Genomic DNA, 14,364 nt, shown 5'->3' with positions numbered 1-14,364 from the left:
TGAAAATTCAGAGCTATACTGAACTGATCAGTGTTCACGGAATTGGAGAAATAACAAAGGTGGGACAGGTTAGAGTGTGGAGATTAATGGGGGCTGAGGGGATAGACTGTGCACTGGTAGGACATATTCAGGATCTCAAGCTACCTGCCTGCCACTTCTGCATCCCCACCGCGTCAAACTGTGGTTGAGCTTTCTTTATTAAATATGTAGCAGTTTGCTTTTGAAATACAATATCTTCAAAAACAAAAATAATGCCAGGCCTGCCAACAAAGTTTGTCCCGAGGGGGCAAAGGTGAAGGACAAGTGAAATGTTGCAAGAGGACAGGACGATACAAAGGATGGGGTCCAGAGTGAAAGAAGAGGCTTATGGGGCTCAGCACAGTGACTCTAAGATGAAACCGAGTGTCTCCCCAGGGCGCACACATGGATGAAAAGTGAAGGGAACGAAAGAGAGAGCTAGCCATTCCAGGACTTCTGCTCTTCTCTGCAGAAATCCTCCTTTCCTCACCAACTCTTCAGCAACCTCCAAGCTTGCTTAACTAGCTTTGGAATTTGTACTTTGTATTTTTTGAGATAGAGTCTCACCCAGGCTGGAGTGCAGTGGCGCGATCTCAGCTCACTGCAACCTCTGCCTCCAGGGTTCAAGCAGTTCTCCTGCCTCAGCCTCCTGAGTAGCTGGGACGACAGGCACCTGCCACCATGTCCGGCTAATTTTCGTATTTTTAGTAGAGGTGGGGTTTCACCATGTTGGCCAGGCTGGTCTTGAACTCCTGACCTCAAGTGATCCGCCCATCTCAGCCTCTCAAAGTGCTGGGATTATAGGCATGAGCCACCGCGCCTGGCCGGAATTTGTACTTTTGCCTGGTAATTTAGTCCAGTGCCCAAACATGAAGTGTGAGCGTTTGTTTACTGCCAGCTTGGAGGGGACACATGCCTGATACTGACTCACCAGTTGCATTGGTGGTGGACTTGGCTCCTTCCCTGGGCTTCAGCCCATGTGTGCACCAGTCTGATCCCTTGCTCTGAAATATATTAGGACTAACAGGTGTGCAGGCCTCAAAGGACCCGTCTCTTTTGATATCTTCCTTGTCTAGTTGCTCTCTGATTTCTCATGGTCCTCACTCCCTCCAGGTCTTCTCCCTGCCAGTTTCTGAGCAGGCACTTTCAGGAGCACAGTGTGTGGATGACAGCAAATAAGTCCTCTGAGGCTTTGACCAGGAGCACAGACAGCTTTGCCCTGGTGAGGGACGGTAGAGAGAGCACCAGTTTGCGTCCTGCTGCAGCTGCACTTTGCACAGAGCGCCTCTTCATCTGGCAAGCAAGCATGCATTGTGCCAACCCTCGTCTGCCATGCCAGGTGCTGGCTCTTTCTCCGGGGCGATACCAGGCTAAGCATGCTGCTGGCACTGAGCGAGTCACAGCTTCTCTAATTTATTTACCTCAAATCAAACAAACCCTGACTCCTGCTTTGAATTTAGGCTGGTATTTTACCGAAGGACAGAAGGGCAGCATCTCTGCAGAAGGGCCTTCTGTGCGCTTTGCCTGGGACCTCTGGGGGACTTTGCATGACTCCTGGGGACTTCAGGAGGCCACTTTGGAAAACAAGTGTCAGGTCCTCAAAAGGTTAAACATAGAGTCGCCACATGACCTGGCAGTTCCACTCCCAGGTATGTACCCGAGCAGAATAAAAACACGTGTCCACATGGTTGCATCGCAGCGAAAAGGAGAAGCAGCCCAAATGTCCATAAGCTGACAAGTGGATACACAAAGTGTGCAGTAATAGTCCACTGAATATTATTTGGCAATAAAAGGGAATGGAATGTTGATACATGCTACCACATGAGTAAACCTTGAAAATTTTATGTTAAGCAAAAGAAGCCAGATGGACATATACATATTGTGTGATACCATTTATATGAAATGTCTAGAACAGGCAAGTCCGCAGAGATAGAAAGTAGAGATTCATGGTTTCCAGGGGCTGTGGGAAGGGGGAATGGGGAGTGACTGTTAATGGGTATGGGGTTTCTGATAATCAGAGTGATGATAATGTTTTGAAATTAGATAGCAGCGTTGGTCACACAATTGTGTTCAAAACCACTGAACTATGCCTTTTTTTTTTTTTTTTTTGGAGAGGGTCTCACTCTGTCACCCAGGCTGGAGTGCAGCAGTACAATCTTGGCTCACCGCAACCTCTGCCTCCGGGGTTCAAGCAATTCTCCTGCCTCAGCCTCCCGAGTAGCTGGGATTACAGGCATGTGCCACCACACCCTGCTATTTTTTGTATTTTTAGTAGAGATGAGGTTTTGTCATGTTGGCCAGGCTGGTCTTGAACTCCTGGCCTCATGTGATCTGCCCACCTCAGCCTCCCAAAATGCGGGATTACAGGCATGAGCCACTGCACCTGGCCTGAACTGTACATTTTTAAAATGTGAACTTTATGGTATGTGAGTTGTTATGTCCGTAAAGCTGTTACTTTAAAAATTGCCCTGCTGGGGATGGTGGCACATACCTGTGGTCCCAGCAAATAGAGAGGCTAAGGCAAGGAGGATCATTTGATCCCAGGAGTTTGAGCCTGGACAACATAGTGAAACCCTGTTTCAAAAACAAAACTTGCCTGAAACTTACCTTTGTAGCCAAGTCCTTCATGGACATAGACAGGCTAGAGGTCAGATGGAAAGAAGTCAGAAAATTTATCTTGGGCGAGGGCATTTATTCTGCCACTGTGGGGGAAGCACTGTGCCATGGGTGTGGAGGAGCAGTGTTCAGAGAGGAGTGTCCTGTGGCCTCCACGATATTCATTCAAAATTTGCCAATGTCTTGGACATCCTGGGTTCCATTCCCTGCCCGGAAATGAGTTCCTCTTGTTGCCTGGTAGATTTCAGTGATTAATAAATAAATGTTCATCCTTATACATTTAAAAACATTTTATTTGGAAATAGTTTCCAAGTTACGAAAAAATTGCAAAAATAAAAATAGTACAAAGACTACCCCTATACCCAGATTCCCCTCCCCTATACCCCATATCCAGATTTTCCTGTTATCACTTCACTCCATTTGTTTTGTCATGCCCTTGAATGTGCCGTCTCTCACTGTTGCTCTTTTGGTTGTTGTGTGTGTGCCTGTGGTGTGTTTGTATATATAGACACACTAATGATCGTTATATGACTTGAGGGTAAGTTACAAATATCATGGCGCTTTATTCCAGCACCATCCAGAATGGTAGCTACTAGCCACAAGTAGCTATTTAAATTAAAACTAAACAAAACTTTACATTCAGTTCCTCAGTCACACCAGCCACATTTTCAAGGGCTGCATAGACACATGTGTGGCTGCATCAGACAACAGAGACTACAGAACCTCTCCAGCAGCACACAGAGCTCCTCTGGACAGCTCCGCGTTACCCCCGATGCTTCAGCGTGTGTTTCCCAAGAATAGGGCGCTCTCATACGTGGTACAGAGATCAAATGAAGAGAATGTAACACTGATACAATATTTTTATCCGAGCCACTGTTTACATTCCAGTTTTGTCAGTTGACCCGGTGGAGTTCTCATTTCTTTTAGAATGGAGGTCTTGGGTCTTGTTTGTGAACCCAGATCTGCTGGTCTGTACTCAGGGAACATGTATAAAACAGGACTGCTAAGTCTTGAATTGAGCCTGTGCCTTTCCTATGCCCTTTCTTTCCATAAACTCGAATCCTTTCTCTAACTCATGTGCAGATGGATCAGGTCTGGGCCCTGGAGCCCAGGTTGAATTTCCTTAGCTCAGAATTGTTTTAATGCTTTTGTCACTGGTTGAATAACTCAAGGTGCAGCTTCCTCCTGTGCTGACATTTGGTCTGTGAGCAGGTGTGGCTCTGCTCTTAAATCAGCAGAAAAGATTTCCTGTGAGTAAAAGGAAATTGGCCTTCCCAGCAACCGCACTGTTTTTCTTTTTTCTAATCACTTTCCCCAAATTTTAGCTTGCAACTAAGAAAAGGCTCATTTTGTTCTTTGTTTCTTATTTTATGGCTTAGTTGTGACCCTGTAGCTCTGAATCACTTCATGCGGCCCAGGACCAATGGGGCACTGGGGAGCTTCCGGCCCCAAACTCCTGGTGTAGCAGAGGCCAGATGTGCAGGGCCCTTGGCAGCTCATTTTCCTGCAGTCCAGGAGAAAGGTGGGCTTCTAGCGATTTTCAGCTGTGGTTTGGGTGAAAAGCTGGGGTAATGAGCAAATTGCAGTGATTTTTATTCTTTCACTAACTGGTGTTAGAGCTTATCCTCCAGGGGATTTCTGGTGACTTAATGGGATTTCATGGCATGAGTAGGTATGGAAAACAGATTCCTGGGTCACTGACTTCACTTCCATAGACATTCCCCATCCCTTAATAATTCTTAGGATTTTGTGGGTGTAAAAGCTGGGAAACAAGAAATCAACGGGCTTATTATTCTTGTATCCTTTCCTATATTTCAAGTTGCCCCTTAGAATGTATCCTCATACTTCCTCCCACCCTTCTGTTTGGATTCAGCAAGTCTTAGAAGAGAAGAATCTTTAGCAAGGTAAGACCTCGGTAGGGATACTATATGAGCCATATAGTTTGAGCCAGGATGGAAAAGGGAAATGAATTCATGCAGAGAGAGTGGAAATGGAGCCGATAGCTTCATTTTCTGCTTAACTAAAACGGAATGAAAAGGGCTTGGCTGGCAAGGTCAGGACCACAAGGCGAGCTGCTGAGAGCGTATGGTGCAAGATGGCAACAGAGTTTCTACCCCTTGACCACCTTTTGAGAACTGACAGGGAAGACTCTTAGCGCTGGGCCTGCGTGGCTTGTTTGGAGGAGTAAATTGAGTATACTTGATGCTAGTGAAAGAACCAGAGAGCTTCCCTGCATCCAGCCGTTGGAAGGAAAACACACATTCGGACATTCTCTGTTAATATCTTACGCGTAACATGAGGCACCCTAGTTGGGTAAATGGCTTTGATTGGCCTTTGTGGTTCCGCAAGGGTTGCTGTGTTTTGTAGGATTGTAGTTCCTGTTGTACTCCATAGCTCCAGCGTAGGCATTAAGTTTTTATGTTATTCGATAGCATCCTCCCAGCTTCAACAAAGGGTGTTGGCCCAGGACAGTAACTCCTAGGAGTGCCTGAGAGCTGATTTTGTTTCAGGTCAGCTCTGGCCTTGGAGATGCCCTCCCTGGGAATCAGGGCAGAGCAGAGGGCATCTGTGCCAGGAGGGTGTGCTCTCCGCGTCCTGCTGTGGGAGTTCCCTCAGGGAAGCACCTTGGCCACCCTGACACTGGTGTGTGCGAGCCCCTTCTGGAAACAGAGTTGCAGTGCCCTGGTGAATGCTTCTTCAGGGCATTGGCCCCTCCGTCTACCAGGTCATGCCTTCCTCTGCCACTTGAAGTCAGCAAGGACACCAAAGGGGACCAGCCTTCCCTTCATTCTCCTGTCACCTGATCCTGCGGCTTCCACATTATCGTGGTTCCTTTCCCACCTGTCAGTGCCAGGGTCTTTGGGTCATCCCTCTAGTTTGTTGTCTGCACCTTCCCTGCAGGTTCCTATCGCCTCTCAGATGCGCCTCCATGGTGGGTGCCAAGCCCCTGGCCACATGCTTTCATTTCCCACTCAGAAGTGGTACCGTTCCTCCCTCCCCTGTCAGCCACCTCCTGTGACTCCTCAACAGAACAAAATCGAAACTAGGCACCAAAGACCTGCCACGCTGACTCCAGCCTTTCCAGACCCTTTTGTCACTCACTGCAATGCAGAGCCCTCAACCACAGGCATGGTTTTATTCTTCCTGATGTTCCCTTAGATGGGTTTGGTCCTGTTTTATCTTATTTTCATATTGTGCTTTGTATTGTATCTGCACACTATCCCAGGTCCTGTAGGCAGTGGATGGCTTATGAATCTTAAATAAAAATGGGTCTCATCTGTCCCTGGAACCCAGTGCTCGCTGGCCTCTGTGTTTCAGCTCACCCCTGGCTTCGCCTTGGGGTGCACTCTCATGTGTAAAGGGGTCGCTGACTCTGAGAGCACTCCATCCACTCTCTGAAGCCTGCACCGTTCAGTGGGCAACAGTTGTGACTTCCTTCTGCGGTCAGTTATCTCTTCTCCCCTTGGCCCATCTCGTCCTGTTGACCTGAAAAACAGGTAGCCCTTTCTTTCACAATGCCAGTGGTCACCTGCCACTCTTGGGGTGGTGCTTGGACATTGTAGGTGCTCAGCAGATATTCCTGGATGCTGCTCACTCTGTCCTCTACAGTCCTCAGCCTAGCAGATTTGGAAATTTGACTCCATAAATTTAAGGATTATTGGGTTCTAAAAGACTGGTTCTTACTAACTAATTCTATAAAAGGCTGATGGATCAATCTGAATCATTTAAAGAGAGATAATCCTAGCATCCAGAGAAGCTAGGCCTACATATCAAGGTATTTTCTCCTTGGTCAGAAGGTCCTCTCTGGAATCCCAGTAAGAGATGAGAAAGTTGCTTATTTAGCACAGAATTTAAGCAAAAGGCTTAAGTTGTCATGTACTTCTAAATGTATTTATAAATCATGAAAACATTCTCTGCTCATGGGATACTTCTCTTAAAGAACCTGCATGGGATATCTAGAATCAAATATTCCCTTCCCCCCTCGACAGTGAAAAACCTATGACTTACTTCTAGACTTCACTAAGATTAGTGTCAATTATCTTTGTAACATCATCTCTCTTTATTTAGGTATGACATATCATAGTTATACCAAGTTGGTAGATGCTCTCATTAATTACATTTTACGTCATTTTGGAGTCACAAATCATATGGCTTGTCAAATCCTGGTTTTGTAATTTTTGAGGCTTCCTTCATTTAGGATCTGCAGATCTCTATTTATAAATTAGTACAGCATAACACTCCTATGAGGGAAATGATAAATGTGTGTGCCTTGATTCTAGAAATCACAATCTAAAACACCATACAAGTTAGGAGTCCACAGTAGTGTGTATTTGGCCATTAATGAATCAGTGGTCCCCTGGGTGTGTGAGCCATGCTATTTTTAAAACCATTGCTGACTTCAGTGATAAGGAGAGTACAGAATGTGCCTTCCTAGGCTTGTGAGCTTACCATGAATAATACCCATGGTTATTATGATGTCAGAACTTAAATATTCTTTACCAAGAGCACAACCGTGGCGTCATGGAGCATGGGAATGCATTTAGGGGACAGGGTGTGGAAAGTCCATTTTTCCCAGAGAAAACATCAGCCCAGGGTAAAAGCTGATTCTCCCATGGGGGCACTTAGGCCTGTATGCAGCAGTGCCAGACTCCTGTAGGGCATCTTCCCATTTTAGTCACCAGAGAGTGATTTGCGTCAAAGTTTGCAAACCAAACCAGAGCATTTGTCACTGAAGATCCCGTGCCTTCCACTTGTTCAGAAAAGTTATTAGGTGGGGGATTAGTACGTGCACACTTGAAATCACTAACACTGGTGGTGATGAGAGTAGTTTCATCGTTTGACACATTGATCTCCTGAAGCATTCTCCTGGGGAATGGAAGTGATGCTAAAATATGGAAGAAAGGGACTGAACTATTTCGGAATTTTAACGTTGTCTTTAAAAACGTGTGCTCTGGTTTTGCTAGGTGAGCATGCTGTGCTTCACAATAGAATTACACTAAACCACGTTAATTGTGACTCATTAGGGATGGCAGCATTAAGGAATATTCCAGCACTGGTTAGGATGGCCTAAGTTATACAGCAGTAACAAACAACAGAGGTTTGTTTCACACTTGCGCCACATCTTGAGTCAGCTGGGGTCTCTGCTCTTTGTTATCCTCTTTCACTGACCAGGCAAAGGAGCTGCTCCTCCCCAGACCATGGTTGGTTACCATAATATAAGGGAAAGAGGAGTCACACACTGGCCGGAAAGGCTTTTGCCTGAGAATGCTACTTCTTGCGTACTTTTTATTGTCCAAGGTGGATCATTTGGCCAAGACTAATTCTAAGTTACATGACTTAGCTTACCTGAATTACAGCACAGCTTTTCAAAGTAATGGGTGCAAGACAACGTATTAGGATACAGAAGAAAATTTGAATATGTATATTTTATCTCACTTTATCCTTTAAATTTTTCTATATTTGTGTTTTTGGTTAACAATACTGTATTGGAAAGTAAAACATAGATTGTTTTTAATTATAAAAATCACATATATCAGGAGTGTTCTTTTTTCCCCTGATTAAGTGCTTAATCAAAAAAGTTGAGATCATTGTTTATACAGTAGATACAAATCTGCAATAAGCATATTGTACATAGAAACTGGGTCTCAGTTATGACCAAGGATAGTGCTTTTGGTTAAAATGTTACATGGAAAAGAGATGCAGAAGCTTTGAAAGTAAATTCTATTCTGTGTTAGCTAGGCCTCGGGGAGCTAGCTGACCACCCTCCCCTCAGTTTTCACTAAACGCTTGTTTAGGACTGTATTAGTCCATTCTTGCATTGCTATAAAGAAATACCTGAGTCTGGGTAATTTATAAAGAAAAGAGGTTTAATTGGCTTCTGGTTCTGCAGGCTGTACAAGAAGCATGATGCTAGCATCTGCTCAGTTTCTGGGGAGGCCTCAGGAAACTTACAGTCATGGTGGAAGGTGAAGGAGGAGCCGGCCTTTCACATGGCCAGAGCAGGAGCAAGAGAGAGTGAGGGGGGAGGTGCCACACACTTTTAAGCCACCAGATCTCACAAGAGAACTCACTCCCATTGCAAGGACAGTACCAAGATGAATGGTGCTAAACCATTCTTGAGAAACCATCCCCATGATCCAGTCACCTCCCACCAGGCCCCACCTCCAACACTGGGGATTACAATTTAAGATTTGGGTGGGGACACTGATCCAAACCGTATCAGGGACTCACTATTTTATACACACACACACACACACATATAAAAAATACGTTATATATATTATATGTTATATAATGTCATATATAATATATGTTATATATAGTTATATATATATATGTTCATTTACTCCTTACAAGGACCCTATGAAATATGATTACTGTCTCCACTTTAGAGATGAGGGGATTGAGGCAGAAAGGGGTTAAGTAACTTGCTGAGATCACAGAGCTAGAAAGGGCAGCACTGGCATCTGACCTAGTTGTTGAGAATGCAGAAACAATCTGAAAATTAGCTCTTGGAATACAGACCCCTGTGAAGATAGGGATGGCCTACATCACCAAACGCCATCCTGTCTGTTTTAAAGCAAGACATAGGAGAGCTATCAGACATCTTAGATGTACGTGGGGAAGGCGCCCCACTACAAGAACCAGTATTATCTGAGTGGGCACCTCCTCCCAGCACTGGGTGTAAGTGGCTCCGTGCCATGGAGTTGTTGGGTAATAACGCCAGGACTGGCTTGATGACAGTGACTCACAGTAGAAAAATGTCCTTGCAACAGACCAAAGAACCCACTTTAATTTGCACAGCTTAGAATGGGCCACTGGTTGCCTTGCCAAGGGATCCCTGTACCAGCTGATTTTCATATCCATAAACACACACACAAAAGCACCTATTTAAATATTGCAAATAATACCACATTGCATTTTTATTGTGCTTTATAGTTTACAAAGCACATTACAATGCTACTTTATTATTCTTAGTGTGCTCCCAATATAATTTCACTTGCCTTCTCTTTTCTCACCTTTTTCTCATCTTTAGTTTCTTTTTCCTTTTCCTCTCAGCATCCGTGCCAACTTTCCCCACACTCCAGCTTTCTTCCTTTCATTTCTTCCTGCTCTTACCTCTCCCTGCGAGTTGTGGAGGTGGTACCTTTCCCGAAATGATCCCTAATTGAGTTTAGTCAGATGTCAGTTAAAGGCAACTGAGGGGAATGAAACAATTCTCCAAGGATCAAAAGAGTTGTAACATGGAGCTCCTGTTGTAAATAGCAGTTGCTATTTAAATCAAGTAAGAAGGATGGATTATTGTGCTTTAAGAGGGGGATGAAATGAATCCTGTATTTAAAGAGAGCCTGGGGGAAAGGGTTATCTGCATCTCACATCCCCGGCATCACTGTGTCTGCAAAACATCTTTCACAAAGTTTTCTTTGCAGTTAGAGAACAGCCTGTGAGAGAAATGCTCAAAGAAATACATAAACATGAGTACAAGGGGTGTGCAAACAGGTGTTGCACTGAGCGCAGAACCCAGATGGCGGCCCTTTGTCCTGGTTTCTTTGTATAACTCAGCAAGAAGTTGAGGTTTAGAAAAGGCAGGTTTGAGGAAGTGCCGTCTGTGGCCTCTTAACTGTGGACGTCACTGATGAGAACAGATCGAACTTTAGATGCCTTCCTTAGAAATTTTGTTGTTTTGAAGTCAAACCTCAATCACAATGAACAAATATATTTGCATAAGGAGAGGAGGTGTATAGTGCCCTGGCAGGAATTAAGACTAAAACGTGGGAGTAAAGCTGTAGATGCTTCTGTTGCTTTTTAACCAAGAGGCCACAGACACAGGCTGGGAGGCTGAGAGGGCAACCTGCCATTTGGCCAGCGTCACTTTGCGATTGTTATAAATACTTTATCATAGCTTGAGTACAGACATGCCTTTTCAACGAAATACATCCTGACTTATTTTGCAGAGGGTACTAGTTTCATAGGGTGACTGTAACAAATTAACACAAACTATTAATAGGTGGCTTAAAACAACAGAAGTGTCTTCTCTCACAGTTTTGGAGGAGTCGGCAGGGCCACGTTCCCTCGAAGACTCCAGGTAAATCCCCTTCTTGCCTTCTCTTGGTTTCTGATGGCTCCCAACAATGCTGGGCATCCCTTGGCTTACAGCTGCATTGCTCCAGTCTCTGCCTCTGTCGCTGTGTGGCCCGCATCTGTGTGTATGTCTGTGTCTCCTCTTACAAGGACACCAGTCATATGGGATTACGGCTCACCTTAATGACTTTATTGTAACTTGATTACCTCTGAAAAGACCCCGTTTCCAAAAAAGATCATATTCACAGGTACTGGGGGTTAGGACTTAACGTATCTTTTGGGAGGACACATAGTAATAGAATCTACACAGTTTTTAGTTTAAATGAAAATTAGGGCCAGGTGCGATGGCTCATGCCTATAATCCTAGCACTTTGGGAAGCCAAGGCAGGTGGATCACCAGAGGTCAGGAGTTTGAGACCAGCCTGGCCAACATGGTGAAACCCCATCTCTACTAAAAATACAAAAATTAGCCGGGCATGTTGGCACATGCCTGTAATCCCCACTACTCGGGAGGCTAAGGCAGGAGAATTGCTTGCACGTGGGAGGTGGAGGTTGCAGTGAGCCGAGATCTCACCACTGCACTCCAGCCTGGGCGACAGAGTGAGACTCTGTCTCCAAAAAAAAAAAAAAAGAGAAAAAATTGCAGTGACATGGTAACAAGAACACCAAAATGGGAAAGAATAGAGTAGATTTCCAGTTTTGATTCTGTGTGCCACAAACATTTCTGAAGTAGAACCTGAGGTAGCTCAAAAAGGCACCTCAGCTGTGGACTGGGCCGGAAATGGGTGTTTGGTTAGTAAAACGCATCATTTTACTTTACCAACATAGTACCAGACATTTAAGGCTAACAAATTCACTCTTGCACAGAAGAGAAAAAGCCTACCAGATTTTTAGTCTTGATTTAGACTTTACCAAACATTTCTAAAGGATAGGAAAAGTCCATCTGAGGCTTACCTTCCGTTGCCAGGCACACACCTGGCCTCCTCAGTATCTGCTGCAGGTCTGGTTTACTTGTCTCTTGAGGTGGTCAGTGAGGATTTTGAACCAGTAGTGAATGGAGGGACATTGGTATGTCATGTTAGGAAGTGGCTGAAAAATTCAGGGAAGGTGCTTTCTTTCGTAAAGGTTTGTGATTCAAACACCTGAAAACTGGTACTGCTGAAACTTTAACCGTCCTTATTTAGAACATTTCAGGGACAAAGTGAGCAGCCTTCTAGATCTTTGAAAAAATGTGGATTTAAATGGAATTCCTCTGGGTTGAAACCAGAAGTACAGCTGATTTTGTTTTCATAGTTTGTGGGTGTTTGCCTTTTTCATCCCACCACGTTTATTTAAAAGGTTGTCTTCTTGAGATCCTCCATTGGAAAGAAAATGCAGTGTTGAAAAACAGAACAATGTGGATGGCAGGTGAGAGAGGGCGCACGAGGAAGAACCAAGCCGGGGCTCCTCCTCGATGCTGAGGGGCATGAAGAGGGGTGGCCTGAACTTAGCCGCCCACTGCCAGCCACTCTTGAGGTGGCTTTTGGGGCCTACTTAGGTTCTGCCTCAGACACACACAGAATCAAAACTGGAAGCCTAGTTTTTGTGTTATTAATAAGCCACTCCCAATTCTCTCTCTCTCTCTCTCTCTCTCTCTCTCTCTCTCTCTCTCTCTCAGAGATAGGGTCTACTCTGTCACCCAGGCTGGAGTGCAGTGTTGCAATCACAGCTTGCTGCAACCTCTACCTCCCAGCTTCAAGTGATCCTCCCACCTCAGCCTCCCGAATAGCTGGGACTATGGGTGTGCACCACCACACCTGGCTAATTTTTTTTGTTTTTTGTAGAGACAGGATTTCACCATGTTGCCCAGGTTGGTCTTGAACTTCTGGGCTCAAGCAGTCCACCCATCTCGGCCTCCCAAAGCATTGGAATTACAGGTGTGAGCCGCTGAACCTGGCCCCAATTCTCTTTTATACCAAAGTGACTACAGTTGCTCCTCAGTAGATTGAGAGATACATTCCTATATGGCCTTTTTCAGAAGCGTTGTAACATCAACTCATGCAGAGCTTAATTTAAAATAGACAGTATGCTTTTACTTGTTTCCAGCTATGATATTAGACTAATTGAAATGAACTTATAGGTCCTTTAAGGTAAGATATAGAGAAAGCACAAAATGAAATGTCTTATCTCCAAGAAGGGAAAACCGAAGAGACTTCTTTTGGAATATGGTAATTATTTAACCTGAGAAAATTATACTTTAGTAAAATGCTTTTGGTTTCCTTAAAACTATTGTTATGGGTTGAATTGTGTTTCCCCCCTCCCAAATTCATATCTTAAATTCCTAACCTTCCATATCTCAGAATGTGACTTTATTTGGAGGTAGGGACTTTATAGAAGGAATCAGGTTAAAGTGAGGTCATCGGGGTGGGCCCTAACCCAATACAACTGATGTCCTTATTAAAAGGGAAATTTGGACACAGATACACACAGAGGGAAGATGATGTGAAGAGACACACAGAGAAGACAGTCATCAGTGAGCCAAGGAGGGAGGCCTAGAACAGACCCTTCCCTTCCAGCCCTCAGAAGGAACCAGCCCTGCTGACACCTTGGTCTTGGACTCCAGCTTCTTGAACTGTGAGACAGCGTCTGCTGTTTAGGCTGCCCAGTCAGTGGTGCTTTGGTACCCCAACCCTGGCAGATTCATATGCTATGTTTAGAAAGTGGTGTTTTGTGTTTTTCTAAATAAGGTTCTTAACCCAGCCAGGCACAGTGGCTCACGCCTGTAATCCCAGCACCTTGAGAGTGTGAGGCAGGAGGATCGCTTGAGCCCAGGAGTTCGAGACCAGCCTGGACAACATAGGGAGACCCCGTCTCTATAAAAAAATAAGAATAAATTAGGCAGGCATGATGGCGCACACCTGTAATCCCAGCTACTTGGGAGACTGAGGTGGGAGGATCTTTTGAGCCCAGAAAGTTGAGCCTACAATGAGCTATGATTGCACCACTCTACTCCAGCCTGGGTGACAGTGAGACCCTGTCTCAAAAAAAAAAAAAAAAAAAAAATTAGCCAGTGCCACTCTTGTTTCAAAAAGGATTCTTTGAATTGTTTTATTTTCTTTTCATTGATCCCATCAGTTTCCTGGAGAAAGAAGCTGAAAAAGCATTTGTGTCTTATCAGTGTTTGCTTCAGCACTGGATTGGATTGGGAATTTTCAGATTGCTTATGAGCTCTTGACACCATGTCCTGTAGATAAACAATTATGGGTTGTCTGTACTCACCCACTGCAGGGCAAGGCTGGCTCACCCACAGTGGTTGATGGCTTCATTCAAAGCAGTATAGCAGAGTTACCAAAAGGAGTTATTTGGGGCCAAGTTAGCAGCTTGCAGAAAGAGAATTAAGTCTGAACATGTAACTCTGACAAATAATGAGTCAATAGGTAGATAGATGTGTGGAGAATTTGTAAATGTTAGGAAAAGGATGTTTTCTCAATCAAAGAAACACAGCCTATGGTAGCATTTGCAGATTCAAGGCAGATGACATAAAAAGATTTTGAAAGTTCTCAAGAGAACCACATTTCTTGGAAGAGCAGGAGGCGTGACACGGTGCATTTGCTTCTCTTCCCAGGAGAGCACCCTTCTTTCCCTGCTCCTGACCCTGTGGGAAAAGAG

At 44.7% G+C, this 14,364-nt stretch overlaps 1 protein-coding gene across 4 annotated transcripts in view; it reads left to right on the top strand.

The window, feature by feature from the left end:
• HIPK2 (homeodomain interacting protein kinase 2) overlaps window positions 1-14,364 on the top strand; it is a 217,499-nt gene that overhangs the window by 36,398 nt on the left and 166,737 nt on the right. The gene's annotated exons all lie outside the window — the stretch shown is intronic.

The sequence above is a fragment of the Gorilla gorilla genome, chromosome 6 (assembly GCF_029281585.2).
Source record: "Gorilla gorilla gorilla isolate KB3781 chromosome 6, NHGRI_mGorGor1-v2.1_pri, whole genome shotgun sequence".
Classification (NCBI taxonomy): Eukaryota; Metazoa; Chordata; class Mammalia; order Primates; family Hominidae; genus Gorilla; species Gorilla gorilla.
Note: the sequence above shows the minus strand (reverse complement) of the source record. Positions and strands in the feature narration are given on the sequence as shown.